The sequence below is a fragment of the Chelonoidis abingdonii genome, chromosome 3 (assembly GCF_003597395.2).
Source record: "Chelonoidis abingdonii isolate Lonesome George chromosome 3, CheloAbing_2.0, whole genome shotgun sequence".
NCBI lineage: Eukaryota > Metazoa > Chordata > Testudines > Testudinidae > Chelonoidis > Chelonoidis abingdonii.
Genome location: NC_133771.1, coordinates 41,948,056 through 41,964,105, shown reverse-complemented (window position 1 = coordinate 41,964,105; position 16,050 = coordinate 41,948,056). Strand labels below are relative to the sequence as shown.

At 43.1% G+C, this 16,050-nt stretch overlaps 1 pseudogene; it reads right to left on the bottom strand.

Moving 5' to 3' along the window:
- Positions 1 to 1,168: 1,168 nt before the first annotated feature.
- LOC116835418 (protein CLN8-like) lies at positions 1,169 to 12,382 on the bottom strand (annotated as a pseudogene).
- Between the last annotated feature and the right edge of the window lie 3,668 nt (positions 12,383 to 16,050).

Below are 16,050 nucleotides of genomic sequence, written 5' to 3'. Positions count from 1 at the left end.
ATAGCCTATGTTAGAAAACTGCCTTTAGAAAGTTGTTATTCGGTTGGGGCTTTTTTGCATGCTGAGCAATTTATTTAGGCAAAACTTTAAGAACAAACTAATGCTTTTGTCATAAACATACAGCTAAGGGTAGCATAAAATCCCTCCTTACCTGTAAAGGGTTAAGAAGTTCAGATAACCTGGTTGGCACCTGACCAAAAGGACCAATAAGGGGAGAAGATACTTTCAAATCTGTGGAGGAAGGTTTTTTGGTTTTGTGTTCCTTTGTTCTGTTGGAGTCAGCAAGGAACCAGGGCAGGGAAAATACATCTCCCTAAGTCATATCTGAACTAACCATCTAATATTGCAGAAATAGTAAGTAATAGTAAGGAAATGCATTATATTATCTTTTGTTGTAGCTTGTGAATTTTCCCTGTGCTAAGAGGGAGGTTTATGCCTGTATTTGTAGCTTTAAAGTTTTGCCTGGAGGGGAAATCCTTCGTGTTTTGAATCTTTTTGTTACTCTGTAAAATTATCTTCCATCCTGGTTTTACAGAGGTGATTCTTTTATCTATTTTTAAAATAAATTCTTCTTTTAAGAACCTGATTTATTTTTCATTGTACTTAATATCAAAGGATCTGTGTCTGTGTTCACGTGTACCAGTTGGTGAGGATATTAGTCTCAAGCCTTCCCCAGGAAAGGGAGTGTAGGAGCTTGGGGGAATATTTTGGGGAAATAGGACTCCAAGTGGTCCTTTCCCTGATTCTTTGTCTAAATCACTTGGTGGTGGCAGCATACTGTTCAAGGACAAGGTGGAATTTATGCTTTGGGAAAGTTTTTAAACTAAGCTGGTAAAAATAAGCTTAGGGGGTCTTTCATGTGGGTCTCCACATCTGTACCCCAGAGTTCAGACTGGGGAAGGAACCCTGACAGCCTTTTTTTAAAACAAGGTTGGGATGATTTCTCTTCTAAATATTGTACTGTAATTTTATTTCACTAGACCTCTTCCTCTTTGGTTAGGGTAAACCTTACATTACTCATGCACATGTGTAAAGTTATTCACAAGCATGTCCTTGGGATCAAGGCCTGACTCAGACACAGGCCACACAGCTGAGACACACAATACACAGACCGAAGGAATAAGCTCAAAGTGGCGCATTTTTAATCACTTGTACGCAAGACAAACACTGTGAAGCTGCACTGACATTAAGAATCTTTAATACCTTCAAAGTGTGCAGTTTTTTACCTATTCCTTTATAAACAGGGTTAATATGAGAAATTTATATTGGGGTTATTCCCAGTTGCTGAACATGAAGTTATATAATAAAACATTGTCACAGAATGATACTTTAGTACATACATTGTAAAACTTATTTCATCACTGCAAGGCTACAATGGAAAAATGTTGAACAGCGAAGCAGCAGCCATTTCATCAGTAAAACAGAGATTGGAAGAGTCACACAAATTATAATTATTCAACAAAACACTGATTTATGCAAAAAGCCAAAGATAGCAAATCATCCAAACATGCTTTGTTGTACAACGAACCCAACTACATTCAGTGTTGTCGGAGACAGTTTAAACTGACTTCTAAATCCATGTAAAGTGAGAGTCTCCCTGAGATCAACGCTAGAGCGTTCTAGAAAGAGAGGGAACAGTATATAAATCCTCAATTACTGTACAAGAATTAAAATTTACAGGACTTGGACACAGCTGGCAATCTGGAAAAGCTTGAGTTTGGGCTAGAATCTATGATACAAGGAATTCTTCATTATTGTGCTAGATAATGGTAGGCTTTGTAAGTAAGAATAAAAACTGATTTAACAAACAAATCACGTCAATGTGAAGAACACAACACATGAACACTGCAATCAGAACCCGATGACAGCAAGATACTAAAGGACCTGATCCAACTCGTGCTGAAGTCAATGGGAGCTTTTACATATGGGAGTGTGATAAAGCCCTGCTAAAGGAGTACGTCAATTTTACATTAGCAAAACCTAAAATGCACTACATCTATTATTCTGTGGATTTTTACAAATCAACTTACACCTCCCTTACCTTTCTATCACTAACTTGCCAGTTGCCCCCAAATGAGATTTGATTAGATTATGCTCCCAGACTGAAGTTACTGACATGAATCCTGAGTCAAAAATTTTGTGTGTCTATTTTAAATATAGACAACAACAATTTTAAAAAACACTTTTGATAAATGAGTACAGTACACTAATAGCAATCTACAAAGGGATCAATATATTCATAGACTTCTTGTAAGCAATTCTATTTTCATAGACTCAGTAGTAAACCTGCACCATATTCTTTTGGACATACATTACTATTATCCCAATAGCTGTTGCAACACTATATCCTCTTCCTTTGTAATGTTTCACTATTTAATTTTCCAGAGGATCCAAAAACAGCAGTGAAAAATGAAAAATTCCAGTCAACTGGACCAAAGGGCCGCCGAGTCGATCTGTAAATCCAGTATGGATTAAGTATTATTGTAAGTGTACTTAACCCCATGAAAAAGACGATAAAATGTGGAAGTCCCAGATTTTCCACTACATCATTCCAATTGGAAATACACACCCACCACATGTGATAAGTAAGGACCAAGCGGCAGTGTTGCATATGGATCAGTACCCATTGGTTTGCCTTCCATAAAAGGGTGTTAGCGTAGCCAGTCTGAAGAGAAAACAACATAGAAATAAAAATGAGATTGCACCTTTGAGATAAAGCAGTCAGCGTTTTCTAGAAATAAGATATACATTATATAGAAATAAGATATATATTAACTTGTCTGCTGGGTAAACTGCCATACAAACATTCTCTCAATCATATTTCTCTTGAGTGCTAAGAGATTGCACATTTATATAGAACTTTCTGTCCAGCAGAATTCTAAACCACTTTGCAAACTATGTGCATACAGCTTAGATGCAGCCCCCTGTTGGATGGAGGAAGACAATCAAAACAAAGCACATGTCACAAAAGTGGAGGGGGAGTGCCAAGATCCGGGAAGTTTTGGCCAACATCACCCAGGCAAACCATGACTCTCTGACTGCTCTAGGATCTACAGACAGGACCTCCATGTTTAAGGTTTCATCAAAACCACTGCAGAAGGGCTGAGGTGATCCTGCCAGGGCTTGTGGCTGTAATTCTAAAGAGTCCAGATATTTTATAATTTAAGCTTAAACTGCTAAACTTATTGCTGGGAACTAATTGCAGTTTGGGAAGCAGGACTGATTTCTTTTCTCCCTACAAGCATGGAAGATCTCTTCAAGGCTGTTCTCCCTCTCTGCATCCATAGAATATCCAAACACACTCATATGTGGGCACACATGCACAACCTTTAGTCTTCAGGAGAAATGTAATGGTCTGTATTAGGACTGGCTCATCAGCTCCAACATTCTCATGTTACTATTTTCACTCTTAAAAAAAAATCTTTAAAAAATAGGGTTTAGTTACTAAACCTTTAGTCTTGTGCCCTAGATCCCAACTAGTGAGTCTGTAAAGTAATTTTAAAATCTTCCCTTTTCATTTCTTTGCCACAATATGAGTAAAAAATATTTTTTTAAAAAATTGAACAAGTATTTTAGGGTGTTATAATTAAGGATTCCCAGGACTTCAAGTTTGGAACAAAAATTCTTCTGTACCCCCAGAACTAATCTCCCAATTTGAAGCCAATATTTCTTTGCAGATTTTTTTTTTTTGAGGGTGAAGCAATGGGAGTTTTATAAAGGAAACTTCTATCACCAACAATTAATACAGCAAGTTCTTACCCTTAGAAGCAGCGACTACATGCAGATTGAAGGAGTGCTCATCTCAAGTAGCAGTCCCATCACGGGAAGATAGTGTCCAGACTTTATGTTAATTATCAGACCAAGAAGCCCACCAAAGGCAAATAAATGATGAACTACCAAGAACACATCACATGTCCTGAAAACAATATTAGACACATGGACAACTACATTTTCAAACAAGATGAAGCCAGAGGCTATTAAGCAATGAAACCAACTCCACTTTTGTTGTGAATACACTTTGTCAGCTTGGAAAACTGGATCTATGAGCATGGCCCACAACCCAGCTATACAACTCTGAATCCCAAGCAGGCCACGAGCGATAGCTATATTCGAGAAGACCTTCTGCTTTGCTGACAAAGTGCGATAACTGGCACTGATCCATGAGGCCAGCCAGTGAAGTAGAAGAAATACATCCAGGTAGATGAAAAATCCAGCTGCTACTAACTTCAAACGAACTTCCCACAGAACATAGTCCCAGTCAAATATGACACTCAAGGTTTCACCAGCATATGCAAGATTCATTTCTTCTTTTATAATTCAAAATATTTGGAGAGAGTATGAAGCTTCTCACCCACACGTTGGTCTATATTGAGGTTACTGGGCCTGTGCTGTTACACGGAGCAGAAGCCCACCTGCAATTAAAAAAAAAAGATTGGCTGTGTGCTTGTATTTTATATATATATATATATACACACACACACTCCCCATTTATGAAAGCTCACTAGTTTCACTACAGTTTAGAGTTTGTTTCTCTTTCCACTGATATTTCCAAACAATTTAGAACTGACATAAAAAACCTACTCAAGGCTGATAATTAGCCTTCAAGAACTCTACTGGATATGAAGACAGAAGGAAACTCCTTATTTCCTTGCTGGCAGAACGATTAGTGTCAATGGATGTTACAGTCACAAAACCTTTACTTTTTGTTCCCAAGTTATATAAAAATATAATACTGTTTCCTGGTCTTTTTCCTTAGTTTTTTCTGTCCTTCCTGTTACTTCTACATCCGTAGAATACATGCTATTCTTTATCTTAGAGTCTTCCTTTGCCTTTAGAAATCATTGCTCAAGAAGTCCACTGACTGAAGTGTTTTGCTAATACTACTGACAATACATTTTTAAAACAATCTTTCACCAACTTATATGCCAAGATCATTCCCCACCCCCCACCATTCCTCACAGAACACTTGAGCATTGTTTTATGACCAATGAGTTTTACTTCTAACAAAGTTAACACTCTAGGAGTGAACAGAAACAACTCCTATGGACATAAAACAAAGGGGGCCAGTGCTAAAGGGAGAAAAAAAAACAACAGCTGAGGCTAACAATTCTTTAGCAGCATGTTTAAGCATCACTGAACCTTCATTTTTCACTGGTACAGCCTTCTACGCAGTGAGTCTCGAGCCCCGATCTACACAGTCAGGCTTGTGCCATGATGCCACAGACTCAGTCTCGTGCTACAGCACTAAAAACAGCTGTGTAGATGTTCAGGCTGGAGCTTGTATTCTGAAATCCAGGGAGGAGGTGAGTTGGAGAGCCTGAGCCACAACGTCTACAGCGCTGTTTAGTACCATAGCGTGAGCCCGAGTCTGTAGACTTGGACTCTGAGACTCGCTGCCATTGGTTTTAAAACAGTAGACGTACCCTAAGAATTTTTAGGAATCAAATGTGCACATCCAGATTACAGGTATAGATCAAAACTGCAACAAACCAGCCTCTATGAGCCTGATTCTCATTTACACTAGGGTCACTTTACACTGCCTGGAAGTATAAAGGATCCCTGAATTGTTGGAACAGAATAACGTGGCTGTGACATTGTTGACATAAACTGTGACCATATAGATCATTGTTGCAACCAGGGTCCTATGGTTGCACCAGGTCCTGTACAGAGAAGGCCAAATGGGATGTAATTTGTTGGTTATGATTATGCTGTCTGTATGTGCGTATCATTTTTGTATTCGAAGTTATAAATATTGGCTATGTACTTGTTTGATTCTAAGTAGCCTCACTGAAGCATTTGGTCAGCTTCTTGAGAAAGAACTAATCTCAGTAAGTGCCCAATCAAGAAACACTGACAATGGACTTTGGGAGACGCCAATCCACACTGAGCTTTCCTGAGAACGTTCAAACTAACATGTAAACAATGGTGTCATCATGCAAAAAGCTGAATCATTCATAGACTTGACTTGCCTAGGTGACTGCAAACTCCATCTTGCTGAGGGGATTTTACACAGGAGAACAAAGGGGTTTCCACCCACAAGAGAAAGAATATATAAGGCCCTGGAAACCCCTCCATTTTGTCTTCAGCTGGCTCAAGAGATAGCCTCTCCACCCCAAGAGATGCCTGAAAGAAACTGGAACAAAGTAACTATGGGGGTGTGAGTGATTGCTGGACCTAGACTAGAAAGTAGTCTTGTCTGTGAAAGAAGCATATTGGAACATCTCTGAGGGTGAGATTTATCTGCATTTAGTTTCCTACTGTATTAGGCTTAGCCTTGCATGTTTTTGTTTTATTTTGCTTGGTAATTTAATTTGTTCTGTCTGTTATTACTTGGAACCACTTAAATCCTACTTTTTATATTTAATAAAATCACTTTTTTCTTATTAATTAACCCAGAGCAAGTAATTAATTCCTGGGGGAGCAAACATCTGTGCATATCTCTCTATCAGTGTTATAGAGGGTGAACAATTTAGGCGTTTACCCTGTATAAGCTTTATACAGAGTAAGACGGATTTATTTGGGGTTTGGGTCCCATTGGAAACTGGGTATCTGGGTGCTAGAGACAGGAGCACTTCTTAAGCTGTTTTCAGTTAAGCCTGCAGCTTTTGGGGGACGTGGTTCAGACCTGGGTCTGTGTTTGCAGCAGACTAGCGTGTCTGGCTCAACAAGACAGGGTACTGAAGTCCCAAACTGCCAGGGAAAAGGGGCTCAGAGGTACTCTCAGCACATCAGGTGGCAGCCCCAAGGGGGTTTCTGTGACTCAACCTGTCCCAGTGGCCTCAATGCAAATTGCACCCTATGTCTATAGTACTTATGTACACACCCTTTATTATTTTGTCTAGGAAAAAAAGAAAATCAGTAATGTTATAAATATTCTTCTTTATTATATGTTTACATAAATGGACCTTTGATACATGCAAGCATGTACTATTGGCCTGTTATAATTAGAACTTTATAATCTTTTTCTATATTAAGTCATAGTATGAAGAATAAATAAACTTTTCAAAGTTTAAAAAAAAGACAGCCCTTCTTAGAGTTCTCTTCTGTGAGGTGTTTTAATTATGCATGCAGCATCACAGATGAAAAGAAAAACAGAAGTAGGGAAACAGGTTAACAATGGACAAAGTATGAATTCCCAAGGGGTCTTGTAAATAATGTGTAGCTGATATATATAGAAATAGAAAAAAAATAAAGTGTGATAAGCTTGCAGCTGCAGCTTTGCTTACTAGTAGTTTGTAGCACATGGATAGCTCATGATTCATACAAGGCCTGTTTCACAGAATTAGTAGCCAATCATAAAGCATGTGATACAATGTAGACTATAATGCAAGTGTTAGTCTGTTTAGAATACGTATATAATCTGATTTATAACAATGTACTTTGGAGCTGTGATGCACCCTAACCTGTCCCACTACACCTGAGCCTGATAACCTCAGGTGCAGATTTCTGAAATGCCAGTAGAGAAATCTTACTGATGAGTCCTGATTTGGACTGAGTTTTTAGATTCCAGAGAACTGAAGTGTTCTGGATAAGTCGAGTGGAAAAGGTCTTGGAGGGAATCCCTTGCAGTTTGGAATATCAGACACCAAAAAACAGAACATAATTCTACAAAATGATAGTCTAGTTCTAGTAAATGCATGAGTAAGGGCTTGTGGGATCATCTTGTGAACAAACTGCATGGTCAACTTCTGAACAGAATTAGACCACATTCTAAAAAGGTCTTTTATTTCTGAAGCTAATTAAGGACATAGAGAAACAACCTTCTTATTGTCCATCCCAGCATCACAATTATTATTAATTGTATAGTCCCAAATTTTTAAGCTTGGGGACATAAAGTTAATTAAAACTTACTCCACATGGTATGGTTTAAACATTTTCTTATGTTTTTGTTTTAAAGTATCCATGAGCACAGGTCCATTTTGCTGACGCACTGGACTAGATTGCCATGACCGCTGGACACAGCACATCCTGACAATGTGGCCAGGGGAAGAACTGCCCAGAGAATATCTAATTTAACACAGTTTGACTGGCAGCTCTGGTGGGAGGCAGAAGAGGAAGCCATATGGATTGTTAGCAGCATAAGTAAAAAGCTTACAAAAGAGATGCCTTCCTTTCCTGCTCCCCAATATAATAACTAATAGAAAAGGAGGGTGGCAGCCTTATAGCTAGAGAGCAAAGGAATATTGCTTATTTATAGTCTCAGAGGGCCTGATTCTGCTCTCCTTTATACCAGAGCAACTCCACTGGCCCTTCCTTCCCACTGCCTTGCATCCTGAGACAGTGAGAGAGTTAAGAATTCTAATTTGGTAGCATTTTACACTCACTCTCCACAGCTATACAGTAGAATGCCAGAATTACATTTGTAACTCTGAAATGTTCATATCTCTGAACAAAATGTTATGTTTTTTCTTTCAAAAGCTTACAACTGAACATTGACTTACTACAGCTTTGAAACTTTACGATGCAGAAGAAAAATGCCACCCCTAACCACCTTCATTTAAATGAAAGAAGCAAAGAAACAGTTTCTTTATCTTGTCAAATCATTTTTTTTAAATCTCCCCCTTTTTTTCAGTAGTTCACATTTAGCATAGTACTGTAGTGTACTTGGGTTTCTTTGGCTCTGCTGCTGCCAGATTCATAGAATCATAGAATATCAGGGTTGGAAGGGACCTCAGGAGGTCATCTAGTCCAACCCCATGCTCAAAGCAGGACCAATTCCCAACTAAATCATCCCAGCCAGGGCTTTGTCAAGCCTTACCTTAAAAACCTCTAAGTGGAGATTCACCACCTCCCTAGGTAACCCATTCCAGTGCTTCACCACCCTCCTAGTGAAAAAGTTTTTTCTAATATCCAACCTAAACCTCCCCCACTGCAACTTGAGACATTATCCTTGTTCTGTCATCAGGTCCACTGAAAACAGTCTAGATCATCCTCTTTGGAACCCCTTTCAGGTAGTTGAAAGAAGCTATCAAATCCCCCTCATTCTTCTCTTCTGCAGACTAAACCATCCTCCTCAGCCTTTTCCTCAGAAGTCATATACTTCAGCCCCTAATAATTTTGTTGCCCTCCACTGGATTCTTTCCAATTTTCCGCATCCTTCTTGTAGTGTGGGCCCAAACTGGACACATTACTCCAGATGAGGCCTACCAAAGTCGAATAGAGGGAATGATCACATCCTCAATCTGCTGGCAATGCCCTACTTATACAGCCCAATGCTGTTAGCTTCTTGGCAACAAGGGCACACTGCTGACTCATATCCAGCTTCTCATCCACTGTAACCCTAGGTCCTTTTCTGCAGAACTGTTCCTAGCCATTCGTCCTAGTCTGTAACAGTGCATGGGATTCTTCCATCCTAAGTGCAGGACTCTGCACTTGTCCTTGTTGACCTCACAGGTTTCTTTGGCCCAGTCTCTAATTTGTCTAGTCCCTCTGTTCCTATCCTACCCTCCAGTGTGGCTACCACTCCTCCCAGTTTAGTGTCATCTGCAAACTTGCTGAGAGTGCAGTCCCACCATCCTCCAGATCTTAATGAAGATATTGAACAAAACAGGCCCAGGACTGACCCTTGGGCATTCCACTTGTAACTGGCTGCAACTAGACATGGAGCCATTGATCACTACCGTTGAGCCTGCGATCTAGCCAGCTTTCTGTTCACTCTATGTCCAATCATCCAGCTCATACTTCTTTAACTTGCTGGCAGAATACTGTGGGAGACGGTATCAAAAGCTTTGCTAAAGTCAGGGATACACATCCACTGCTTTCCCTCATCCACAGATCCAGTTATCTCCTCATAGAAGGCAGTTAGGTTAGTCAGTGACTTGCCCTTGTGAAACCATGCTGACTGTTCTCGATCACTTTCCTCTCCTCTAAGTGCTTCAGAATTGATTCCTTGAAGACCTTCTCCATGATTTTTCCAGGGACTGAGGTGAGGCTGAGTGGCCTGTAGTTCTCCAGTCCTCTTCTTCCTTTTTTAAAGATGGGCACTACAGTAGCCTTTTTCCAGTCATCCGGACCTCCCCGTTCGCCATGAGTTTTCAAAGATATGCGCCAATGGCTCTGCATTACATCCGCCAACTCCTTTAGCACCCTCGGATGCAGCACATACGGCCCATGGACTTGTGCTCGTCCAGTTTTTCTAATAGTCCCAACCACTTCTTTCTCCACAGAGGTGGTCACCTTCTCTCCATACTGTGCTGCCCAGTGCAGCAGTCTGGAGATGATCTTGTTTGTGAAGACAGAGGCAAAAATCATTGAGTACATTAGCTTTTCCACATCCTGTCACTAGGTTGCCTCCTCATTCAGTAGGGGCCCACACTTTCCTTGACTTTCTTCTTTGTGCTACATACCTGGAAGAAACCCTTCTGTTACTCTTAACATCTCTTCCTAGCTGCACCTCCAAGTGTGATTTGGCCTTCCTGATTTCACTCCTGCATGCCTGAGCAATATTTTTATACTCCTCCCTGGTCATTTGTCCAAGCTTCCACTTCTTGTAAGCTTCTTTTTTGCATTTAAGATCAGCAAGGATTTCACTGTTAAGCCAAGCTGGTCGCCTGCCATATTTACAATTCTTCCTACACATCGGGATGGTTTTTTTCCTGCAACCTCAATAAGGATTCTTTAAAATACAGATTGCCCACTTCCAGTTTCTTCCAAATGAGATGTGTGGTTGCAGGGTCAGTTCCTGACTCTGTTGACATTCTACTGTCTATAACTAGGCAACATACAAGGAAGTGGAGAATCAGGCCATTAAGGTCAGCATAGTTACAACGGCGTGAAGAGAAAGTCCCAGAAACTTTCCACTCTCAACTCCCCACAAAAAAAAGGTGAAGAAAAACACCTTCCCCTCACCACCAGCATAGTTACATACAGCCCTCTAAATAGGGTGGTTCACAGGCTGTGTGAAATTCCCCTGACTTCATACAGTAGCCTCTCCTGGAAGCAGAAGTAGGATGTTTTCTCAGCATTTAAAGAAAACCTGCAGTTAGTTAATGCTGTCTCATCCCCATTTCCTCCTCCTCACAAGCAGGACCAGTATGTTATTTACTAGCTGATCTGCTTCAGTTGTTTCTCCCCACAGCCTCTGCACTTTCCTGTCTTGTGTTCAACAGCTGCACTCAGCTGAGAAGTCCGGGCTGCGTCTTCCACCTTTGATGCAGAAGTAGCTGCCCCTGGAATGGAAATGCAACAGTTTGGAGCCCTAGCTCGGCACCTCGGCAAGAAGAGACATCTGCACAGGCAATAATGTTACTTATGGCTTTTCCTGCCCCACCCTTTGTTTCCGCCTGAAGTAAACTGACTGTCCCTCCCTCCCTGGAGGGGGCAGTGGAGTGCCCCAAATAACCCGCACTGGCCAGCTGTACTCTTGGGTTGTTCACAGTTTTCCTTGAAGCTTTCTGCAGTGCAAGGAGGGGGGCAGGCCACACTCTGCCCTGGTGCTGCAGCCGAGTTTCGCGTTGCACTGATGGAAAGGGTGATCGCCTCCCATACAAAGTCCTGACAAAACACTGCTCAGGGCGGGGGGGAGGTGTTGTCATTGGCAGCGCAGCTGGTAGGATGCAAAACATGTCCCGTGCAAAGCCAGCCTGAGCCCAGCTAGAACCACTGAGCTGTGTAGAAACGTGGGACCTGGAGCCGAGAGACAGACCCCGCCAATACCCCGCTGTGGGCAGGACGAGTGTGTGTGTGTGTGTGTGTGTGTGTGTGTCCAGCACAGAAATAGTGTGTCACATGCGTGCGTTGTCTCTATCATGCCTGGGTTGTGCTATATGAAGGGGCCCCGCATCTTATTTCATCACAGCTGCTAGGTTTTGCGCAGCTTGGTGTGGGGCAGTTCTCAGCTGTCACAGTCACGGATTTCCATCTCCAGGTGCTCCCCCGTTGGGGTTGGGGTGCAGCAGGATGGGCCCTGCAAGAAGCAGGGCTGGGGAGGTGAGTCAGGGGTGGGTGGGGGTTGGCGAGCCCGAAGGCAGGGGGACTGTGGAAATCGGTGGGGATTTCCGTACTGGAGAGAGTTGGGGAGCATGTGGAGTAAGATGCCTGGGGGTTGTTTGGAGGGGGAGGGTGGAATAGAATTGGTTAACTGGGGCGGTCGGATGGAAGAAGTGGGTGAAAGACCCTGGACCAGCTAGGCAGGGGTGGGTGAGAAAAGTTTTACAGCAGTGTCCTCCAGCTTGCATCGTTTTCATTTAGTTTCCCCCACTCTAGTTCTGTCCCCATTCTGCTCCTTTCCCTGCCTGCCCCTTCCGCCCAGGCCCCAGCTTTGCTGCTCACTGAGTCTCCTCTTGCTGTTGCCTGGAGCTGCTTCCTGCTGACACTGGCTGGGAACCAGCGTGGGGAGTGAGCCAAGCCCCGGTTAGGCTCGTTTCAGTTTCACTTTGGATTTCTCATGCCCTAGAAAAACGCAGCCTTGTCTGTTCTTTTTTTTAAAAAAAACAAAAAAAACAATATTTCTTATAAATATTAGGTTTTATTTATTTCTACTAAGGGAACCTACATTTAAGGATTATATTACCTGACATTGTCCCTTTAATTATTAGGAAATTAACTTTAGAAGCCAACATGTGTGACACTGAGATGGTCTGAATCAGCAGGTTTCAAGAGCACACTTTCTGGGGACAGCTAGCGATTGAAATTCACCTTGTGCAGGGTTCAGATAAGGCTCTAGCTACCAATGATTAGTACTCAGTCTTTAAACAAGTAAAGTGAATTTCAGCCCTGCTGAACAAGCTTAAACCAGCTTTTATATCTAGCATTTACAATAAGGTCTGACTATTAACCAGAGAGAATGTAGATTATTCTGTACATAAGCAGTTTTTATTTTACAAAAGATTACTAGAATTTTTAGTAGGTTGCTGAATTTTGCTGCCTGTATTTTTTTTATTCCTAGTGTTGTATTAAAACAATATTTATATATTCGGGTTGAGAGTAGGCCCACCTTGGCCTTTGGGCTTAAAATAGCATGAATAAAACCTTTCCCTTTTAGGTGTAAGGGGACTTCCTCCATGGTTCCCACTGCAGGAGGCCTTGTACCTCCTGGGCAAGCAGATGCTCGTGAGAACGGTCCCTAAAGGGGACAGGGAGGGAGTTTGAGAAGGATAGAAATAAACTGGAGGGTATATCACCCTGATACCATGCTGAGGACCCACTGGTCTGATATTATAGAGGCTCAGGCAGGGAGGAAGGGGAACAAATGGTTGGAAAATAACAGGAGTGCTGGATACAGGCTGGAAGGTTGCCCTTGGGTGCACTCCCGTAGCATAGCTAGCAAGGTGCAGGGGAAGCAGCCGCTTCCCCTCAGTGCATTTTCAAAAAGTGGCGCCTGCCAGGCTGGTGCAGGTGGCAGCATGGCCAGAGGAGCCGGGCGGGGCGGCAGGTGCAGCCGGAGGAACAAGGGGGCCGGCTCCTTGGCCATCACACTCCTCGCTGTTATGCAGCTTCTTAATTGAAGTCTTGGTTGGGTTTAACAGGAATGAATTAGATGGATTAGCTTCTAATTGGGTAGGGGAACAGGCTAATTACTTTGTTGCCTGAAGTTTAAATCTCAGTGTTTCCACAAGAGGCAGTACAATCTCAAGTGTTTCTCCAAGGAGCAACCCACATCTGTCAAGCACAAAAGAAAATTCCTGGTTTGGCCCGGGAAATAATGCCCGATAAGCGGAGCCGAGTGATTTTGTGATGAACTACCCAACCTCCTATTTCGGGAAGAAATTTATTGACAATCGAACACAGATGCCGAGAAGCGGATAACTCCGAGTAAACCCCGCAATAACGAGCAGTAGCACAAGAAACAGCACAAGAGGTCACACAGACTAGGACTACAAACCGTCGGCGCAAAATGCGAAGATTCAGCCAGGAGGGAACGGGTGATGTGTTAGGCCGACAACAACACAGAAACAAAACTCCCAGCCAGTGCACGGACCAATGGAATAGTGACAGCCATTGGAGAAGTGAATTAAAGGTTAGACAACCAGAACCGCCGGAAGCCAGAGCAAATAATACCACATCTAACTTACTGAAGCACTGGCATGACAGAGGAGGAGTACTAAGGTGCACTCAAGTACGAAGCCATCTATATACAGAATTCGGCAGGGGATGGATCTCTCTGTCCACACACGAGTAAGATATCGTTCCGTGACTTAACCACTCACACACGGGACGGTATTGGAAAAGTTCATTGAAATGATCCCCGGAAACCAGATATGTGTACGTAGTGTGTACCTTCAACCCAAGGTCGAAACGGCACTATCAACATCATATTGTCACCCCCGGAAGTAAAGGGTGACGAGAAAACCGATAGCGAATAGCCGGGAAGCTATAAATGGGAAGAGAGATTAGGATGGAAAGGTGCGAAAGATGCTGGACACTGCGAGAGTAGATTCATATTAGAAAGAATCAGCCACAGCCCAGTGGGCAAGGTCTCTGATACGTAACTAAGTCCACAGCATAAGCTGAGGTCGCAACCAATTCCCTCGTGATGGTTTCTAGATAAAAACTTCCCAGAAATTAAAATGAGGTACATGCCACTTCGATGCCTATCCACAGTATAGGTAACCTCAAACGGCCAATCACTAGGCCGTGCTTGGACTGCTCACAGTAGGCAAGGCCGAAATACCATAACCCCCTAGATCTTGACAACATTGTCACTATCTTGCACCATTATCCCGTGCCAAGGAGCCAAGGAGTAAACTAGAGCTCATGTTCTAAACACACCCAATGGCCTGTTCCAGTCACAGCTGTCCTCCTGGCTCTTGTCGGACTCCAATGGGGCCCCCTGCCACATTCAAAGAACAACGTGATTGAGAGAATAAGTTAGAACGACCCACGGCTTATACAAACAATGCCCCGCCTATCTAGCACGACATAGTTTATACATACCCTGATTGGTGTAAGACCTACACACTCTGCGAACTAGAAAAGAGGAGAGTGCGAGTGCGTGCGTAACACTGCTATGTCGAAAAGGCTGGTCCACATTACCCGCGAGAGGGGAGAAAACCACAGAGCCTACAAAAGTGGTCCTGCATAGGGACTTGAAGACTAGATAGCCAAAAAACTAGGTGCAGGGCATGTCGCTAGGTGAAGAGGGGACAGGTGAAATCACTGTTGTTGCCCCACACCACATAAATGGAACAATGGCTGGGGGACCAATCGAGGGGCTGGATAGTGGATACTATCGAGATTCTTTGCACACAGGCGGGGCCATGAACGGACGATAGCTCGGGGCGCGAGATAGTGATGACAGATGCGGCGGAAAGCAGCATTTGCAGAAATTGCGGACAGCCTATGGACATCGCATGGCCGGGAATCACCCGGGCTTTTTTTTTTTTTTTTTTTTGTTATTTATTTTTTTTTTTTTTTTTTTTTTTTATATTTTTATTTTTTTTTTTTTCAACTCTAGATGCGTACGTGGAGGGGGACCCATTGTACCCAGCCGGGTAAAGGGGAATGGTCTGCGATAAAAATGGGCTACTGGAAGACTCTCGCGCTACTACTCCTGAGGCGGCGGTGTTGCGGAGCTCAGTGATGCATAGGAAAAGGAAAGAAACGCCAGAAGTGGGAGCCTCTCTTTGCAACACTTTCCATTTTCCGGGGTCCAGCACGGGACTTGGAAGCCAAACACGGGGATGCCCTCACGCCACTACCCGGTGGTGAGGCGGGGGAGGGGTTGTGATACAGCATGGCCAGAGGGCAGTCAATAAGATGTTAGCACGGGGCCTTATTCCCGACAAGGAGGAAGGTTATGGAGCTGTGCCAATTAAGAGACCTGACTTCAGTTAGAGCACCTGACTCCGGGACTGATGGGGGATGGGAATAAACCCTGCTCAGCCAGACCAGGGTGTGTAAGTTTGAAGGAGAAAAGGTTGGATGAGAGGAGTGCGATTGCAGGAGAGAAGAGTTGTCCAGAGAGAATAGCAAGGTTTGGAGGAGTGCTGCGGTGGATTGGTGAGCCACAACTGGCGGACGCTGATAGCAGAAGGCGGAAGCCCTTAAGCTGGTTGTGGGGGTACCCGGAGAACGCAAGTAGGGTCCCACCACAGGGCCCCTGGGTTGGGA